Below are 19,567 nucleotides of genomic sequence, written 5' to 3'. Positions count from 1 at the left end.
AAATAATGACTAGCCTATCCAGCGTTTCCATCCAAGGAATTGTTGGTTCCTATACAAGAAAACCCTTTGGGGTGAGAGTCAGGAGTCCAAGAAGGCATGTGGTTATTTTTTGCCACACTCTGGAAAGAAAGGGAAATCTATTTTTGACATCAGCTTTCGGATTTCAAATAACATCAGCCTGTAAAGCATACCTAATTTAAATGTTGCTTCCAAATTTTACTTTAAGGTTTTTTGGTCTCCTCTAAGCTATTGCTTCAAGCGCACACACACACTCTCACACTTACATTCTCTTTTCTTGGCATATCTGAGCAAAAGTTTTAGAATAGGATAAGGAATTAACACCCCCATTTCCATCTGACAACTTTCATCTTTAAAAAAATAACAATAAACAGGAGTGGAGAGTTTGATTGCTTCATTCAGACTACAACGCTTCTAAGTCTGGTCATGGCATTCGAGGCAATGAGTCGTTAAAGAGTATGTTTACGAGCTATGATGGGAAAACGAGCTGCAGAGGGGTAAGAGGGAAGCAAAGGACTCATACGGTAGTTTTGGAATATTCCAGCAGGTGTGTGAGTCATTACGTGTCAACCCTGAACTGAAGGCAGAGATCACACATGAAGTTCACTGAGGGTTTGTGAAAACTAATAAGGATTGTAATATCGCTGACAACCTAATCACCCCATTTGTATACAGACACGAAAATGACTTCTCCATGTGAGGGCCCCTTGCTGGAAGGAAAAGCCAAGAATATACGTTTCATTGTTTTATAAAGAAAAAAAATTATATATATATATATATATATATATATATATATATATATTTCCAATACTCATGAAAGCATTTGCAATCCAGAGTTCAGCTAGCCTTTTAATTGAAAAACAGAAAGCTACACCAAAATGATTCCTAACATGAAAGAATGGAGTTGTTTTTGCCATTAACTCATTTCAAAGGCAAAGAAAATTACTTTTCTTCAGAGATGTTGGTTTTTATTGTTTATCCAAAGTAAAATAAAATTACAAAATGAAAGCAGCTTTCCCTGTCCTCCTTGTCTCTGCTCTACCAGCCACCCACCTTCTCTGAACCTCTGGAGACTGTGGTGGATGCTCTCTTAGGCTACCACCTTATCTTCCTCTAGCCATTTGTGGACAGGTCTTCTCACCCCTGGCAGCCACCTTGACCTATCATTGTAGCCCCCTACAGGGCTTTAAGTAGGAACTTAATCAGTGTTGTTGAGTGACTGAATGGAATGGATTTAGTAACTATACGATTTAAGTCATGTTTGTCAAATTAACCTCTTTCTATGAAAATAGGAGAGATGGAAGTGAAAGAAAATAAAAGCCACAGTTGAAGGTTTAGTATCAAAGTTAGACATGGAAATAGTAACGCAAATATTAAACTAAAAGGAAACAGAGTTAGAACCCCTATTGGGTTCTATCGGGTGAGCAGCCTTGCCAGTGTGCCTGGGAATGCTCGCTCTAGGACTGAAATTCCCACATCCCAGGAGACCACTCAGTCCCAGGCAAACCTCGAAACAGTTGATCACCCTGCAGGCTATCAATGACTCTCAGAGACCAAAATTCAAATGTTGACTTAGTTGGAACTCAGCAAGATCTCAGAGAGCTCATCACAAATGCACGATACACCCTACCCACACCCCACTGTGAGTCTCCATCTCAACCCACCCCCGTTTACTTCCTTCGTTGCACTTTAAAAATGTGATTATTTTTGTTTATTCATTTATTGTCTGCTCTCCCTACTTAATGTGAGCTCCATGTGGTCAAGGGAGTCCTCTAGCCTGTCTTCCACTGTAGCCCTAGAACATTTCCTGGCAGAGGACATTCAAGAAATGTGTCTTACATGGAAACAACCTAAATGTCCATCGACAGATGAATGGATAAAGAAGATGTGGTATATATATATATATATATATATATATAAAATGGAATATTACTCAGTCATAAAAAGAATGAAATAACGTCATTTGCAGCAATATGAATGGACCTAGACATTATCTTACTAAGTCAGTCAGAAAGAGAAAGATAAATATCATATGATCTCACTTATATGTGGAATCTAAAATATGACACAAATGAACTTATCTGCAAAACAGAAACAATCTCACAGACATAGAAAATAAACTTGTGGTTGCCAAGGGGGAGGGAGGGTGGGGGAGGGATGGATTGGGAGGTTGGGATTAGCAGATGCAAACTATTATATACAGAATGGATAAACAACAAGGTCCTACTGTATAGCACAGGGAACTATGTTCAATATCCTGTGATAAACCATAATGGAAAAGAATATGAAAAAGAATATATATATGTATATATATATATATATATATATATATATATAACTGAATCACTTTGTTGTACAGTAGAAATTAACACAGCATTGTAAATCAACTGTACTTCAATAAAATAAATTTATAAAAAAGAAACATGTCTTAGGGGCAGAACTCTCCCAAATCATGGAATCTCAAAATTGCCATATTCTACTGATTCTAAGATATACAGTTTTGCAAAACTTAACATCTCTGGAATCCGGTGCACCTGAGTCAATGGTGCCTTTCAAAAGCCATCAGCCACCTGGCGGTCATGACATGGAGGCCATGGCCTTTGTGTATGCATTCACTTGGTCATAGCTGTTTACACTGTCCTCACTTCAGCTGAGGTATGTGCATCTGTTAACTTGTGCACTTAACTGTCATTCAGAATGTCGTCAAAAAAATTTTCACTATGATTCAGCATTGAAATGACAAGCTATTTTGTACTCAGAAAGGCACAGAAGCCAAGCAGTAGGATGTCAATGTGATATTAGTGAAGAGCACTTGTCATAGAGGAATGATCATAAGTCCACATTTTCTTGTAAAGGAACAACCATGTGCCTTAGAAACCGCAGGAAGGAAGATACCCACAAAGTCAGGGAAGCTGTGTTACTTTCTATTATCAAAATATTTGCTTCATTGCCAAATCCTTCAGAAGAGATGAAAATTAATTTCAAAGGAATCTGATATGATTGATTCATATGTCTCTCGGGACTGTTGTTAAAGGCACCTGTCATAGTCTATTGGAAGTGATTTTCCTTTCTTATTGGTGCATAAAATAATGGTAGAGCTTACAATCAAGGGCATCTTAGACCTGACTTAATGAAATGAGGTATTAGCCTCTCCCAATCTTTTATTCAGGTCTATGGATCACCAAGGAGAGTGTTGGTACATGATAGGGTCAGTGAAGTGTAACAACTCATCCAGTCTGTGCAACTTTTCCAGAACCTTCTGGTGATTGAGTTCTCTACCAGCCCCTGCTACTGGCTGAGCAGAAGGGCTCTCCAGTTCCAATTCCAACTTTAGCTTTCAGGTCTCCATAAATTTCCTATTGGAACCCCTCATGCAAAGTACCATGTGTGCTTGCCCAGTTCTGCCCCTCACCCGAGACTCCCTGTTAAGCCTGAATGATTCCCGTTTGCATTATTGTCTCAACACTGCACCTACCAAGTCTTGCCCTACAGGTCATGAGAAATCTCAAACACCAATTCCCATGTGTACTTTTTAAAAAATTAACTAATTTATTTACTTATTTTTGGCGGTGTTGGGTCTTCGTTGCTGCACGTGGGCTTTCTCTAGTTGCAGCGAGCGGGGGCTACTCTCCGTTGCGGTGTGTGGGCTTCTCATTGCAGTGGCTTCTCTTGTTGCAGAGCACGGGCTCTAGGCACACGGGCTTCAGTAGTTGTGGCTCACGGGCTCTACAGCGCAGGGTCAGTAGTTGTGGCGCATGGGCTTAGTTGCTCCGTGGTATGTGGGATCTTCCTGGACCAGGGCTCGAACCCGTGTCCCCTGAATTGGCAGGCGGATTCTTAACCACTGCGCCACCAGGGACGTTCCCATGTGTACCTTTTTTGGACAGTTATTTACCATTTTGATGACAATAGCTGCATAATTCTGGAGAAACGATTTGTATATTTAACTGTGGTCCCTCTACAGGATGGAAGAAGGAGATGCTCAGAAACAATGCAGGTACCACAACACAAGACAGGAGAGTCAGTGGAGAGGGTCCAGGGCATAGTTATCAAAAGTGAGCATATGTTGGGTTAAACAAAATGTGTCCATTTTTCTTAAAGTCTTTAGAGTCTCTCAATGCATCGTTTTATGTTTAATAAGTCATTTCGTAGTTCGTTCATTCATTTATTCTTTTATTCTCCAAATAACTGAATGCCTACTGTATGCCAGTCCACTCTACTAGGCTCAGGGCATAGAAGGATAAACAAAAAAGAGACACTTTTCTACACAGTATATAGCACAGAATGGTTTTTAACCTAGAGCCCACAGACCCTCTCCCAAAGTGGTTCATGAACTTGGATGGGAAAAAAGTTACAACATTGTCTTCACTAACCTCTGACTGCTGTAAAACACTGATTTGTCTCCATCACTATCATTTTAATTTTTCAAATAAAATTCTTCATAGAATTTCATTTAAATGGAATCATGCAGTATGTAGAACTTTTGAGATTGGCTTCTTTCACTCGTCATAAAAACTTCAAGATTCATCCAAGTTGTTGGGTGTCCGTAGCTCATTCTTTTTTATTGCTAAGTTGAGTAGTATTCCATAGGGATGTACCACAGTTTATTTACCCATTTATCCATTGAAAGACATTTGGATTGTTTCTAGGTATTTATGATTATGAGTAGAGCTGCTATAAACATTCACGTACAGGCTTTTGTGTGAACATACATTTTCCGTTCACTTGGGTAATTCCCTAGAAGTATGATTGTTGGGTCATAAGCTAAGTGTGTGTTTAGCTTTATAAGAAACTGCCAAGTGGTTTCGCAGAGTAGTTGTGCAATTTGGCCTTCCAAACTGGCGACATGTGAGAGTCTCAATTGTTTTGCGTCGTCCTGAGCACTTGGTATTGCCTGTAGTTTTTAATTTTCACCATTCTATTTTGCCATTCTAGGTATGTAGTTATATCTCTTCAGGATTTCATTTGCATTTCTCTAATGGTCAATGATACTGAGCATCTCTTCATGTGCTTATGTACTGCTGGATATTTGCCAATATTTTGTTGAGAATTTTTGCATCTGTGTTCATGAGAGATATTGTTCCACATGCTTTCTTTTATTGTACCATATTTCTCTGGTTTTGGCATCAAAGTAATGCTGGCCTCATAAAATGAGTTGGGGAGTGTTCCCTCCTATTCTATTTTCTAGAAGAGACGGTATAGAATGCATTGTATTTCCTCTTTAAATATTTGATAGAATTTGCTAGTGAAATCGTCTGGGTCCAGGGATTTCTTTTACAGAAGGTTTTAAATTACAAATTCAGTCTTCAAAATAATTTTAGGGCTATTCAACTGACCTATATTTCACCTTGAGTGAGTTTTGGTAGTTTGTGTTTTTGGCAGAATTTGTCCATTTTATCTAAATTGTCAAGTTTATGACCAGGGTCTGTAGTGATAACTCCTCTTTCATTCCTAATACTGGTAATTTTTGCACTCTCTTTCTCTGCAGTCTCTGTATAGATTTATCAATAATATTGAACTTCTCAAAGAACCAAGTTTTAATTTCACTGATTTTTCTCTATTGTGTTTTAAATTTTATTGTTTCATTGCTTTATACTCTTACTTCTATTATTCCCTTCCTTTTGCTTGTTTTGGGTTTATTTTACTCTTCTTTTTCTAATTTCTTAAGGTAGCAGCTTAGGCTGCTGGTTTGATACCTTTCTTTATTCTAATATGAGCATTTTAATTGTATAACTTTCCCTCTAAGCACTGCTTTCCTGCATCCTACAAATTTTGATGTTATATTTGGATATTCATTCAGTTCAAAATATTTTTCTAATTTCCCTGAGACTTCCTCTTTGACTCATGGATTATTTAGAAGTGTGTTGTTTAATTTCCAAGGGTTTGGAATTTTCCCAGTCATTCTGTTATTGGTTTCTAGTCTAATTCCGTTATAGTCAGAGAACATACTTTGTATGATTCCAACTTTTTAAATTTTTAAAAAAATTATCTTATGACACAAGATATGGTTTATATTGGTAAAGGTTCCATGTACACTTGAGAAGAATGTATGTACTGCTGTTTTGGGCTGGAGTGTTCTATAAATGTCAATTAGAACCAGTTGTTTATAGTATTGCTCAGTTTTGTATACTATATACTTGCTGGTTTTCTGTCTGCCAGTTCCATTGATTACTGAGAGAGGAATGTTGAAGTCTCCAGTTATTATTGTAGATTTGTCTGTTTCTTGTTTCAGCTCGGTTAGTTTTTGTTTCATACATTTTCAAGCTCGTTTACTTGGTACATATCCATTTAGGATTGCGTGACTTCTTGTGTGAATTTACCCCTTTATCACCATGTATTGTCCCTTTTCATCCCTGGTAATTATCTTTGCTCTGAAATCTGATTTCTCCGATATTACTCTAGCCACTCCAGATTTCTTCGGAAGAGTGAAATATATATATTTCCATTTTTTACTTGTAACCTAGCTATGTCATTATATTTGAAATGAGTTTCTAATAAACAGTATATAATTGAGTCATTTTTGAAATCTGTTCTGACAACACGTCTTTTAATTAGTGTGTTCAGTTCATTTACATTTTATGTCATTACTGGTATTTAGGATTTAGGTCTACCGTTTTATTATTCGTTTCCTCTGCGTCTCTCTATTTTTAGTTTCTGTATTTCCCTTTTTCTTCCTTTCTTTTAGGTTATTTAAACATTGTTTAGTTTTCTATTTTAATTTACCTGTTGCATTTTTACTATTTTGTGTAATTTTTTTCATTTTAATTTTTATATTTTTTATTTTTTTAAAACATCTTTATTGGAGTATAATTGCTTTACACTGTTGTGTTAGTTTCTGCTGTACAACAAAATAAATCAGCTATATGTATTCATATATCCCCATATACCCTCCCTCTTGTGTCTCCCTCCCACCCTCCCTATCCCACCCCTCTAGGTGATCACAAAGCACTAACCTGATCTCATTGTGCTATGCGGCTACTTCCCACTAGCTATCTGTCTTACATTTGGTAGTGTATATATGTCAATGCCACTCTCTCACCTCGTCCCAGCTTACCCTTCCCCCTCCCCATGGCCTCAACTCCATTCTCTACATCTGTGTCTTTATTCCTGTCCTGCCCCTCGGTTTTCAGAACCATCTTTTTTTTTTAGAATCCATACATATGTGTTAGCATATGGTATTTGTTTTTCTCTTCCTGACTTACTTCACTTGTATGACAGAATCTAGCTACATCCATCTCACTACAAATAACTCAATTTCGTTTCTTTCGAAGGCTGAGTAATATTCCATTGTATATATGTACCACCTCTTCTTTATCCATTCATCTGTCGATGGACACTTAGGTTGTTTCCATGTCCTGGCTATTGTAAATAGAGCTGCAGTGAACATTGTGCTACGTGACTCTTTTTGAATTATGGTTTTCTCAGGGTATATGCCCAGTAATGGGATTGCTGGGTCATATGGTAGTTGTATTTTTAGTTTTTTGAGGAACCTCCAAACTGTTCTCCATAGTGGCTGTATCAATTTATATTCCCACCAAGAGTTCAAGAGGGTTCCCTTTTCTCCACACCCTCTCCAGCATTTATTGTTTGTAGAGTTTTTGATGATGGCCATTCTGACCAGTGTGAGGTGATACCACATAGTAGTTTTGATTTGCATTTCTCTAATGATTAGTGATGTTGAGCATCCTTTCATGTGTTTGTTGGCAATCTGTGTATCTTCTTTGGAGAAATGTCTATTTAGGTCTTCTGCCCATTTTTGGATTGGGTTTTTTATTTTGATATTGAGCTGCATGAGCTGTTTGTATATTTTGGAGATTAATCCTTTGTCAGTTGCTTCATTTGCAAAGATTTTCTCCCATTCTGAGGGTTGTCTTTTCATCTTGTTTATGGCTTCCTTTGCTGTGCAAAAGCTTTTAAGTTTCATTAGGTCCCATTTGTTTATATTTGTTTTTATTTCCATTTCTCTAGGAGGTGGGTCTAAAAGGATCTTGCTGTGATTTATGTCATAGAGTGTTCTGCCTATGTTTTCCTCTAAGAGTTTTATAGTGTCTGGCCTTACATTTAGGTCTTCAAAACGTTCTGAGTTTATTTTTGTGTATGGCGTTAGGGAGTTCTAATTTCATTCTTTTATGTGTAGCTGTCCAGTTTTCCCAGCACCACTTATTGAAGAGGCTGTCTTTTCTCCATTGTATATTCTTGTCTCCTTTATCAAAGATAAGGTGACCATATGTGCATGGTTTATCTCTGGGCTTTCTATTCTGTTCCATTGATCTATATTTCTGTTTCTGTGCCAGTACCATACTGTCTTGATTATTGTAGCTTTGTAGTACAGTCTGAAGTCAGGGAGCCTGATTCCTCCAGATCCCTTTTTCTTCCTCAAGATTGCTTTGGCTATTTGGGATCTTTTGTGTTTCCATACAAATTTTGAAATGTTTTGTTCTAGCTCTGTGAAAAATGCCATTGGTAGTTTGATAGGGATTGCATTGAATCTGTAGATTGCTTTGCGTAGTATAGTCATTTTCACAATCTTGATTCTTCCAATCCAAGAACATGGTATATCTCTCCATCTGTTTGTATCATCTTTAATTTCTTTCATCAGTGTCTTATAATTTTCTGCATACAGGTCTTTTGTCTCCTTAGGTAGGTTTATTCCTATGATTTTTATTTTTTTGTTGCAGTGGTAAATGGAAGTGTTCCCTTAATTTCACTTTCAGATTTTTCATCATTAGTATATAGGAATGCAAGACATTTCTGTGCATTAATTTTGTATCCTGCTACTTTACCAAATTTATTGATTAGCTCTAATCGTTTTCTGGTAGCATCTTTAGGATTCTCTATGTATAGTGTCATGTCATCTGCAAACAGTGACGGTTTTACATCTTCTTTTCTGATTTGTATTCCTTTTATTTCTTTTTTGTCTCTGATTGCTGTGGCTAAAACTTCCAAAACTATGTTGAATAACAGTGGTGAGACTGGACAACCTTGTCTTGTTCCTTATCTTGGTGGAAATGGTTTCAGTTTTTCACCATTGAGAACGATGTTGGCTGTGGGTTTGTCATATATGGCCTTTATTGTGTTGAGGTAAGTTCCCTCTATGCCTATTTTCTGGAGAGCTTTTGTCATAAATGGATGTTGAATTTTGTCAAAAGCTTTTCCTGCATCTATTGAGATGATCATATGGTTTTTCTCCTTCAGTTTATTAATATGGTGTATCACATTGATTGATTTGCATATATTGAAGAATCCTTGCATTCCTGGGATAAACCCCACTTGATCATGGTGTATGACCCTTTTAATGTGCTGTTGGATTCTGTTTGTTAGTATTTTGTTGAGGATTTTTGCCTCTATGGTCATCAGTGATATTGGCTTGTAGTGTTTTTTTGTGACATCTTTGTCTGGTTTTGTTATCAGGGTGACAGTGGCCTCATAGAATGAGCTTGGGAATGTTCATCCCTCTGCTTTACTTTGGAAGAGTTTGAGAAGGATAGGTGTTAGCTCTTCTCTATATGTTTGATAGAATTCGCCTGTGAATCCATCTGGTCCTGGGCTTTTGTTTGTTGGAAGATTTTTAATCACAGTCTCACTTTCAGTGCTTGTGATTGGTCTCTTTATATTTTCTATTTCTTCCTGGTTCAGTCTCGGGAAGTTGTGCTTTTCTAAGAATTTGTCCATTTCTTCCAGGTTGTCCATTTTATTGGCATATTGTTGCTTGTAGTAATCTCTCATGATCCTTTGTATTTCTGCAGTGTCAGTTGTTACTTCTCCTTTTTCATTTCTAATTCTATTGATTTGAGTCTTCTCTCTTTTTTTCTTGATGAGTCTGGCTAATGGTTTATCATTTCTGTTTATCTTCTCAAAGAACCAGCTTTTAGTTTTATTGATCTTTGCTACTGTTTCCTTCATTTCTTTTTCATTTATTTCTGATCTGATCTTTATGATTTCTTTCCTTCTGTTCACTTTGGGGTTTTTTTGTTCTTCTTTCTCTAATTGCTTTAGGTGTAAGGTTACATTGTTTATTTGCGATGTTTCTTGTTTCTTGAGGTAGGATTGCATTGCTGTAAACTTCCCTCTTAGAAATGCTTTTGCTGCATCTCATAGGTTTTGGGCCGTCATGTTTTCATTGTCATTTGTTTCTAGGTATTCTTTTATTTCCTCTTTGATTTCTTCAGTGATATCTTGGTTATTTATTAGCGTATTGTTTAGCCTCCTTGTGTTTGTATTTTTTTATGGTTTTTTTCCTGTAATTGATATCTATTCTCATAGTGTTGTGCTCGGAAAAGATACTTGATATTATTTTAATTTTCTTAAATTTACCAAGGCTTGATTTGTGCCCCAATATATGAACTATCCTGGAGAATATTCCATGAGCACTTGAGAAGAAAGTGTATTCTGTTGTTTTGGATGGAATGTCCTATAAATATCAATCAAGTCCATCTTGTTTAATGTATCATTTAAAGCTCGTGTTTCCTTATTTATTTTCATTTTGGTTGATCTGTCCACTGGTGAAAGTAGGGTGTTAAAGTCCCCTACTATGATTGTGTTACTGTCGATTTCCCCTTTTATGGCTGTTAGCATTTGCCTTATGTATTGAGGTGCTCCTACATTGGGTGCATAAATATTTACAATTGTTATATCTTCTTCCTGGATTGACCCCTTGTTCATTATGTAGTATCCTTCTTTGTCCCTTGTAATAGTCTTTATTTTAAAGTCTATTTTGTCTGATATGAGAATTGCTACTCCAGCTTTCTTTTGATTTCCTTTTTGCATGGAATATCTTTTTCCATCCCTTCATTTTCAGTCTTTATGGATCTTTCTGGTTTTTGAGTGGAGCTGGGTCATAGCATTGAGATGGAGATCTCTGGGAAAGCTCTCGCCAATTGATATTATGTGGGTCCTGGAGGTCTCTGGTGGTCCAATGTTCTGAACTCGGCTCTCCCACCTCAGAGGCTCAGGCCTGACACCCGGCCAGAGCACCTGGCCACACGGCCAGGTATGTGGGGAGTTTCCTGCCTTCTGGGGTGTATGAGTTCTGTCAGCATTCAGTAGGTGTTCTGTAGGAGTTGTTCCACATTTAGATGTAGTTTTGATGTATTTGTGGGAAGGAAGGTGATCTCCACGTCTTACTCCTCCGCCATCTTGAAGGTCCTCCTGAGTTAGTGTGCTGATGGGTAAACTGGTACTTTGGCTGCCGGCAGCCAATGAGAGCTCAGCAACTGACTTGTTGTAGCACCAGATACTGTAGTACCACAGACAGAAGAAGGGAACACCAGCAGGAAGAAGGGAACATGAGTTCCTTTTTTTTCTTCTCAATTGCGTTTAGTCCAATTTCACTTGCTCATAGGGTACCGCATACAGAGGTCTTGCCCTCAGCTTCAAACCAAAGATCCCTGAGCGAAAAGCTATGCCCAATACCTCAGCTCACAGAAGTGCTGTGGAGACACTGCAATTCAAGATGGCTGGGGCCATGTACCACTCTTTTGTGTAAGTTTTAAGCTGCTGTTCTAGGGATTAAAATATACATACTCAACTTTTCATAATCTTTGTAGAATCAATATTTAGCACTTCAAGTGATATATTACCACTGTGTAGGCACCATTACCCTCCCTCCTTTATGTTGCCATTGTCGTATTTGTTACCTCAACATACACTGAAATCCTACTAGACAATGTTATAATTTTGTTTTTTAACCATCAAACACATTTAAAGAACTCAAGAGAAGAACCGTCTGTCATACTTACCCAGGTATGTGCCACTTCTGTTGTTCTTCCTTCATTTTTGATGTTCCAGCTTCCGTCTGGTGTCATTTCTCATCCTGAAGCAATAGAGCTGGTGACAATGAAGTCTCTCTTCCGTGTCTTTCACCTAAGAATGTCTTTATTTCATCTTCATTTCTGAAGGATATTTTTACTGCATATAGAATTGTTGGTTGACAGTTCTTTTAAAATATTCTTTTAAAATGTCCCATTTCCTTCTGGAGAAATCTATGGCTATTTGAATCATGTTATTCTATAAGTGAAGTGTTGTTTTTTTTCTGGTTGCTTTACATGTTGTTTTTTCTTCTTTAGTTTTCAACAGTTTGGTAATGATATATCTGGGCATGGATTTCTTTGGGTTTATCTTCTTTGGGGTTTCTTAGACTTCTTGAGTCTTTAGATTTATGCCTTTCTACAAATTTGGCAAGCAGATTTATGCCTTTCTACAAATTTGGCAAGTTTTTAGCCATTGTTTCTTCATACATTTTCTATGCACCATATCCTTTCTTCCTAGGACTCCTAGGATAAGATTGTTAGAATATTTGACACTTTCCCACCAGTTGATGGGAAAGTGTCAAATGTTCTTTTTTACTTTTAATCTTTTTTCTCTGTATTGTTCAGATTTTATAATTTCTATTGATTTACATTAAAGTTCACTGACTCTTTCTTCTGTCATCTCCATTCTGCTATTGAGCCCTATCCAGGGAGGTTTTTATATTGGTTGTAGTATTTTTCCATCCTAAAGTTTCCTTTTGGTTCTTCTTTATATGTTTTTTTTCTTTTCTGAGACTTTTAATCCCTCATTCATTTAAAAAATGTTTGTTCTTACATGTTGGAGTGTTTTTATAATAGTTGCTTTAAATTCTGTGTCATCTAAGTATTGGCTTCTGTTGACTGTCTTTTCCCATACAAATTGAGATTTTCCCAATTCTTCACATGTGCTGAGTAATTTTTAATTGTTTCCTGGACATTTGGATGATTATGTTACAAGACTCTAGCTTTTATCTAAATCCTATGGAGAATGTTGATTTTTTTTTTTTTTTTCATCAGAGTCTACCAGGTTGAGTTCCAACCAGTCTTCCATGGGTTATGATTCTAATACGTCTTGTTTTACAAGATTTCAGGTCTGAAATATTTTACAAGATTTCAGCCTGTGTACACTATTCAGTAGCCAGTCTGAAACCTAGGCAGTGGTCTCTTTTGTAGTTCTGTTCTCAAAATGTATGGTGTGCTATTTGAGGTCAGGTCTATTCTTGTGCATCTCAGGGGTGAGCCCAGAAGTTCATCAACAACTTTCTGGGGTTGCTTTCCCTACCTCTTCCTTCCCTATGGTAGTTTCCAGTTCCCAGGGGCTCAACTTTTTGGTCCCCTGGCCAAAAAGCTGGGGCTTTACTTAGCCTGCTCTTCTATGCATTTTCCACAACTGCATCTGTGTCCAGGGACAGTAGTGGTAGCAGAAAGGGGAAAAAAAGAAAAAAAGCATTGGGAATTTGCCCTATGCTCTTGGGACCACAGCTCTTCTGATCAGAGGGATGATTCTCCTCCCTCAGTTTTAGGATCCTATAAGCTCTCATGCCCCTGACACCACAGGATGGCTTGGAGTCTGGGGCACAAGAGAATGGAGAAAAGGAAAACAAAACAGGGGATTTCTCCACCACTTCTCAGTATTAGGAGACCTCCTTCCTGCTCCCTATGGCAGGATCTGAGTGGGACTCTCTCTATAGGCACCAGTGCCCATTTCTGGGTTTAGAGCTGCACTTACTTTAGGCTGGGGGGTTCTGGAGAGGAAAAAATGGTAACTCACCACAAGTTTGGGGATTCTTCAGATTCTGTCTTCTTCACCAGTTTGCAAATTACCGTTTGCTTTTCAGACAGGTTGGAATGTGCTTACTCCATCTTGCCCTGAATCAGAACCCAATGTGTTTTATTTCATGCACTTAAAACATAATTTTGAGGTAAGATCCATAGGCCACATCAGCTTCCAAAGTGGTGCCTGGCATAGTAAGGATTTTTAGTCAAAAGGGAGAGACAGACATGTCAGCAACGACTTTCAAATCAGCATTATATATGCTCAGGAGGAGTGGCTAGGACCTTTGGGAGCCCTTGGAGAGCACGTAGGCTAGTTTGGGATCAGGAAAGGCTGCCCAGTGAGCAGGGCAGGAAGAGTGTTCTCAGCAAATGGAAAGTCATGCTCATGAGCCAGAAAAGAACCAGAGTGTGGAAAGTGTGGATCATAGCGAGTAGTTTAGAATGGCCAGGACATGAACTCTTCTTGGCTTTTGAGACCATGGCAGAAGAAAATCACATTGCTTCATTAGACAGCATTGGTAGACTATTAAATTCAATGAAATTCTAAGCCCATTGGAAGCTGTCATCCTGATGATATCCATGGTAGAATCCAATTCCAAATCTCCATCTCAGTTCTATACATAGACTCTGCTGTGTAGGCATTTCACATTTCAATAAGGAATCCATTCATTTTGTATGCTTGGCAACAACCTCTGTTGTGGATACATATACCATTGGATGGCTATTTTAAATTGCTCTTTCAGAGATCAAAAATTCAGTAAGGAGACTGAAAGCAAAATACAAAAATTAAGAATGCAAAAGAATAAAATAGCCAAAGGAAAAAATTTAAATTCCATCTTTTCATTATTATAAACTCGAAGAACAACCACAAATAACTGACACAATCAGTATAATACATTTCTCTGTGCTTTTTGAAAAATTCAGATTTGTCAGAGCTGGGGGCAGAGAATGGAAATAAATACGATGAAACAGATATAGTATGCCAAGAAATAAAAAAGGAACTAAATTCCCAAGGTAGGTAAATCCAGCATGCAATAACACAGATTCAAATCCCCACAGACAAACACACGTCTGTTGTGAGAAATTCGGTGGCTTTGCCACAGAGACTATGGGCTGAATCTGACCTCAGGCATAGAGCTCATTTCATTACCATGCAACAGCAGGATATTTTGGGGGAAAGAAAAATAAAAAAAGAAAGGACTGTATATTCACGCCACTATAGAGTTTTTTTTTTATGTAAAATATGACTGCCTACGGATAAAATAGACAATAAAGAGGTAGTTCATTTATCTTAAGAAAGCATTTGCCATCTCATGCGTAACAACCTGCTTGAAAATCAAAACAGGGAAAGAGAACACACTGGGAGACTTTCATTTAAGCAATAAACAAAACTTTACTGAGCATCTACTACAGACTGAGCCTGCACTAAGGTCCAGGGGTGTGTTAAGGACTGAATTGTGTCCCCCAAACTTATATGTTGTAGCCTTAATATTTAATACCTCAGAATGGGACTGTGTTTGGGCCTTTAAAAAGGTAAATAAGGTTAAATGAGGTCATTAGGGTGGGCCCTAATCCAATCTGACTGGTTCCTTAAAAGAAGAGGAAATTTGGACACAAAAAGAGACACCAGGAACACGCACACATAGAGGAAAGACCATGTGAGGAGGAAAGACCCTGTGAGGACACAACAAGAACATAGCCATCTGCAAGCCAAGAAGAGAGGCCCGCCAAACCCCAACCCTGCCAACACCTGACCTTGGACTTCCAGGCTCCAGAACTGTGAGATATAAATTTCTTTTGTTTAAGCCACCCAGTTTGTGGTACTTTGTCGTGGCAGCTTAAGCTAATACAGGTGGGAGGTGAACAGAGGACATAGGCTCAGGAGGAAGCTGACACAGGAACAAAGGATAACAATACTCAGAACCCAGGGTGGGGTGATAGGCAAGCTTGTGGGCCCATAAACAGAGCACAGAGGGAGAAATGACTTGATTCCAGGAAATAATTAAGAAGATCTAAGGATAAACTAAACTTCAAAACTGTCAACACTGATACTTTCTCTAGAAACTGGATTCATCCTGGGTTTGCTCAGACTGAAAACATCTGAATCTGAAGCTGCCCCCTTGCTGATGTAGTCTCCCCATCAAGGGGTTTTGGATCCTCCTGCCTTCCAGGTATAAACCATCCCAAGCAATTCGTATAAAAAGTGCTAACAGGGCTTCCTTGGCGGCGCAGCGGTTGAGAGTCTGCCTGCCGATGCAAGGGACACGGGTTCGTGCCCCAGTCCGGGAAGATCCCACATGACGCAGAGCAGCTGGGCCCGTGAGGCCTGGCCTGCGCGACCAGAGCCTGAGCTCCGCAGCGGGAGAAGCCACAACAGTGAGAGGCCTGTATACCGCAAAAAAAAAAAAAAAAAAAGTGCTAACAGTTTCTATCCATCCCTCAGCCTTCCACTTTCTCATGATGGTGCCAGTAAACAACTTGATCTGAATGATCAATGATATGATTGACCCCAGAACATACAGTACAAGTTCAATAAAATGAAAATCATGAATAAAATAGGAGAGCTGGCGAGTACGTCTTCAATAATATTGCAAACTGGGAGAATATTGGCTATTGAATATTGGGAGTTTCAGAAAAGGAAAGAAGAATGATATGAAGAAGCTAACTTGAAAAGTAAATAGAAGAAAACACCCCTTAACTGAATAAAGACCAATTTTTGGACTGAATGTAAATACACTCTAAGCACCAAGCAAGATAAATAAGAATAATTTGAAAAAAAAAAAACTCACACCGGGACAAAATCTGGTGAATTCCCAAACTCCAGCTGCTAGAGAACAAAAGCAAATGTTTACATAGGGAAGGAAATTTGAATGGCACCAGATCCTCACTGAAAGTAGCTAGAGTCCCCAAGCAATGGAGCCAGACTTACAGCTTTTGAGAGATAAGGCTCTGGTCCAAGATTCCTCTGCCTGGCTAATATCATGCATACAGGAGGCCAGGGAAAGACACTTTGGCACTTTGCAAGGACTTAAAAAATTTCTACCCATGTTCCATTTTTAAGGAAAGACTAGGAGTACATGGGATCAGGAAAAATCAAATCATAAAAGAAGATACACAATTGAACTTCCAATTACCAATAAGCATGACGACAAGATGGGTAGGAAGAATTAAAAAATAAAAACAAAAACCTTGACTACTCCAGGAGAAATAAGGAAAGTAAAAATAAGACACAAGAAGAAACTTTAATAAATCGTTAAAAAAAGAGGTAAGATGAAAAAATGACCAAAGATATTAGACATCTCAATAAATGTGACTAGATTAAATTCCTCCATTGAATGAAAAATATTCTGAAATAGAGTTTTTTTTTTTTTTTTTGCGTTACGCGGGCCTCTCAATGCTGTGGCCTCTCCCGCCGCGGAGCACAGGCTCCGGACGCGCAGGCCCAGCGGCCATGGCTCACGGGCCCAGCCGCTCCGCGGCATGTGGGATCTTCCCGGACCGGGGCACGAACCCGCGTCCCCTGCATTGGCAGGCGGACTCTCAACCACTGCGCCACCAGGGAAGCCCTGAAATAGAGTTTTAAAGCACTATTGGTTATATGCTATTTATGAGAAAGAGCCAAACAAAATTCTAAAGAAAACTTGAAAAGAAAGAGATAGGAAAATATACTGGGCAAGAGTAAACAAAAGAACGGAGGCAACATGAAGATCAGATGAAGTGAAATTTAAGACCAACAGCTTTAAATAGGACAAAAAGCAATATTTCATAATGATAATAGGTACAACTCCAAATAGAAAGAGTCATGAACCATTATATATTCTGTATGACATTATTTCTAAATACATAGGGCAAAACTTTTCCAAGATAGAAGAAACGGATGAATCCGCAGTCCTTGTAGGGTAACAGCTCTCTTTGAAATTACCAGATCAAGTTGTCAAACAAGAAGTGAAGACGTGGAGACACTGAATACCCAATAAGCCAAATGCCATCTGCGTAGAACTTCAGACTAAATTTAGAAAACAAATTCTCTTCAAACACTCATAAATGATTTCAGGCTGCTCTAACAGAATACCACAAACTGGGCAGCTTAAACAACAAGCATTCATTTCTCACAGTCCTAGAGGCTGAAGTCCAAGATCAAGTGCCAGACAGTCAGGTTCTTGGTGAGGGCTGTCTTCTCATTGTAGGAGAGGAAGAAAGAGAGAAAGAGAGACAGAGGTCTTCTGTCTCTTCTTATAAGGGCACAAATTCCATTCAAGAAGGCTCTGTCCTTATGGTCTAATCACCTCCCAAAGGCCCCACCTCCTAATACCATCACACCGGGGATTAGGGCTTCAATATATGAACTTTAGGGGGAAAAAAACATTCAGTTCATAACAATTAGGCCACAAAGGAAAAGGTAAAAATAGATATTAACATTCTGTTCAACGTGGAAGCCTGAGATGATGAGAAAGAATGTCCTGCTCCAAACGGATGGAAATATAACAGAATTTTGTTACAATGCTGAGCTCGAAACCAAACAGAGAGAGACCAGAAAAAAGGGGGTGACATAAAGCAGTGAGCGATAGCAAAAGTATTGAAAACAGTCCAACGCCTCCCAGAGTCAAACATCTGGGACATCTGGGGTGGGATTGGGGGACCATAATGGATGAGGAGCCCAGGCTGCCGGGTCAGGAGAGATGGGGAGCTGAATGAGCCGCCAGCATGAAGCCAGGAGTTACCAAGAGTGACTTGTCTCCAGAAACCAAATGAGAGAACTCTCTACCCATGAATCCAGGAAGCTTGCCTCAGAGCCAGACCAAGCCAGGGATGGGAAAACAGTGACCCATGGGTAATTGGAGTGAATGAATGAATATGCTACAAAGTTTCCTCCTGTCCATGAATTCAGAGCTGCTCCCACATTCATTATTGGGGTGCAGGTGCAAAACTACCTCCTGGTGCCTGAGTCTTTTACCTAATTACCAGCTGGAACTGTGCCCATCAGAACTACAGAAACTGCATGTGTCTGTGTGTCTTGCTTCTTCACCCCAAGAAATACTTGTTGGAAAACATGAAACCCGAGGTCAAGTGCATCCTTCAGGAGATGTCACATTTCTGAAAATGCCACCATTGGTGCCAGTTCTGTGGCAGGTGACAGACATTTCAGAAACTCTAAGAAGGGTAGGCTTTGGAGATGAAAGTGCTGGGGGCTGCAGAAAGTATTCTTGGAACCTCAGTTTCCTCGTCTGAAAATGGGAATGATAATATGTATTTTTGAAGGTTATCAGGAGAATCAAATGAGATATGTAGAATAGTAAGTATAGTAAACAAATGAGTATTATTATTATCATTAGTATTGTTAGGTGTTTAGATATAAATAGGTTCCTTGATCTGAAGTAAAAAAAATTGCCCCAATGATTTAGTTTTGGTTTACATAGCTTGCAAAAATTCTTTTTTATTGCCAAATAATATTCCATTGTATGGATGTGTTATTTATTCATTCATCAGTTGAAGGACATTTGGGTTGTTTCTACTTTTCGGCTATTATGAATAATGCTGCTATAATATCTGTGTACAAGTGTTTGTGTGGATGTAAGTTTTTCAGTTCTCTTGGGTAGAATCCTATGACTAGGATTGCTGAGTTATATGGTAATTGTATGTCTAACTTTTTGAGGAACTGCGACTGTTTTCCAAAGCAGCTGCACCAGTTTACATTCCCACCAGCAGTATACGAGGGTTCCAATTTCTCCATGTCAGTAGGATGCTTTTTAAAGTAACCAGAGAGCAAATGAACTACAGAAAAATGGGATATTCAGCATCCCCACCTCTTTCCTGGAGAGCATCACAAGTTGGTAAAGATCTGCTTCCCTTTTATTTGTATAAATTGAAACAGAAATAGTAAAGTTCAAAGTCTTTCTCCTAAATTGTGGGGATTCCAGGCAAGGCAAGCACTCTCCCCTGTGATTCCATTTTCTCTTCTAGAAATGAAGACAGAGGCAGAAGCATCT

Source organism: Phocoena phocoena, chromosome 4 (genome assembly GCF_963924675.1).
Source record: "Phocoena phocoena chromosome 4, mPhoPho1.1, whole genome shotgun sequence".
Classification (NCBI taxonomy): domain Eukaryota; kingdom Metazoa; phylum Chordata; class Mammalia; order Artiodactyla; family Phocoenidae; genus Phocoena; species Phocoena phocoena.
Note: the sequence above shows the minus strand (reverse complement) of the source record.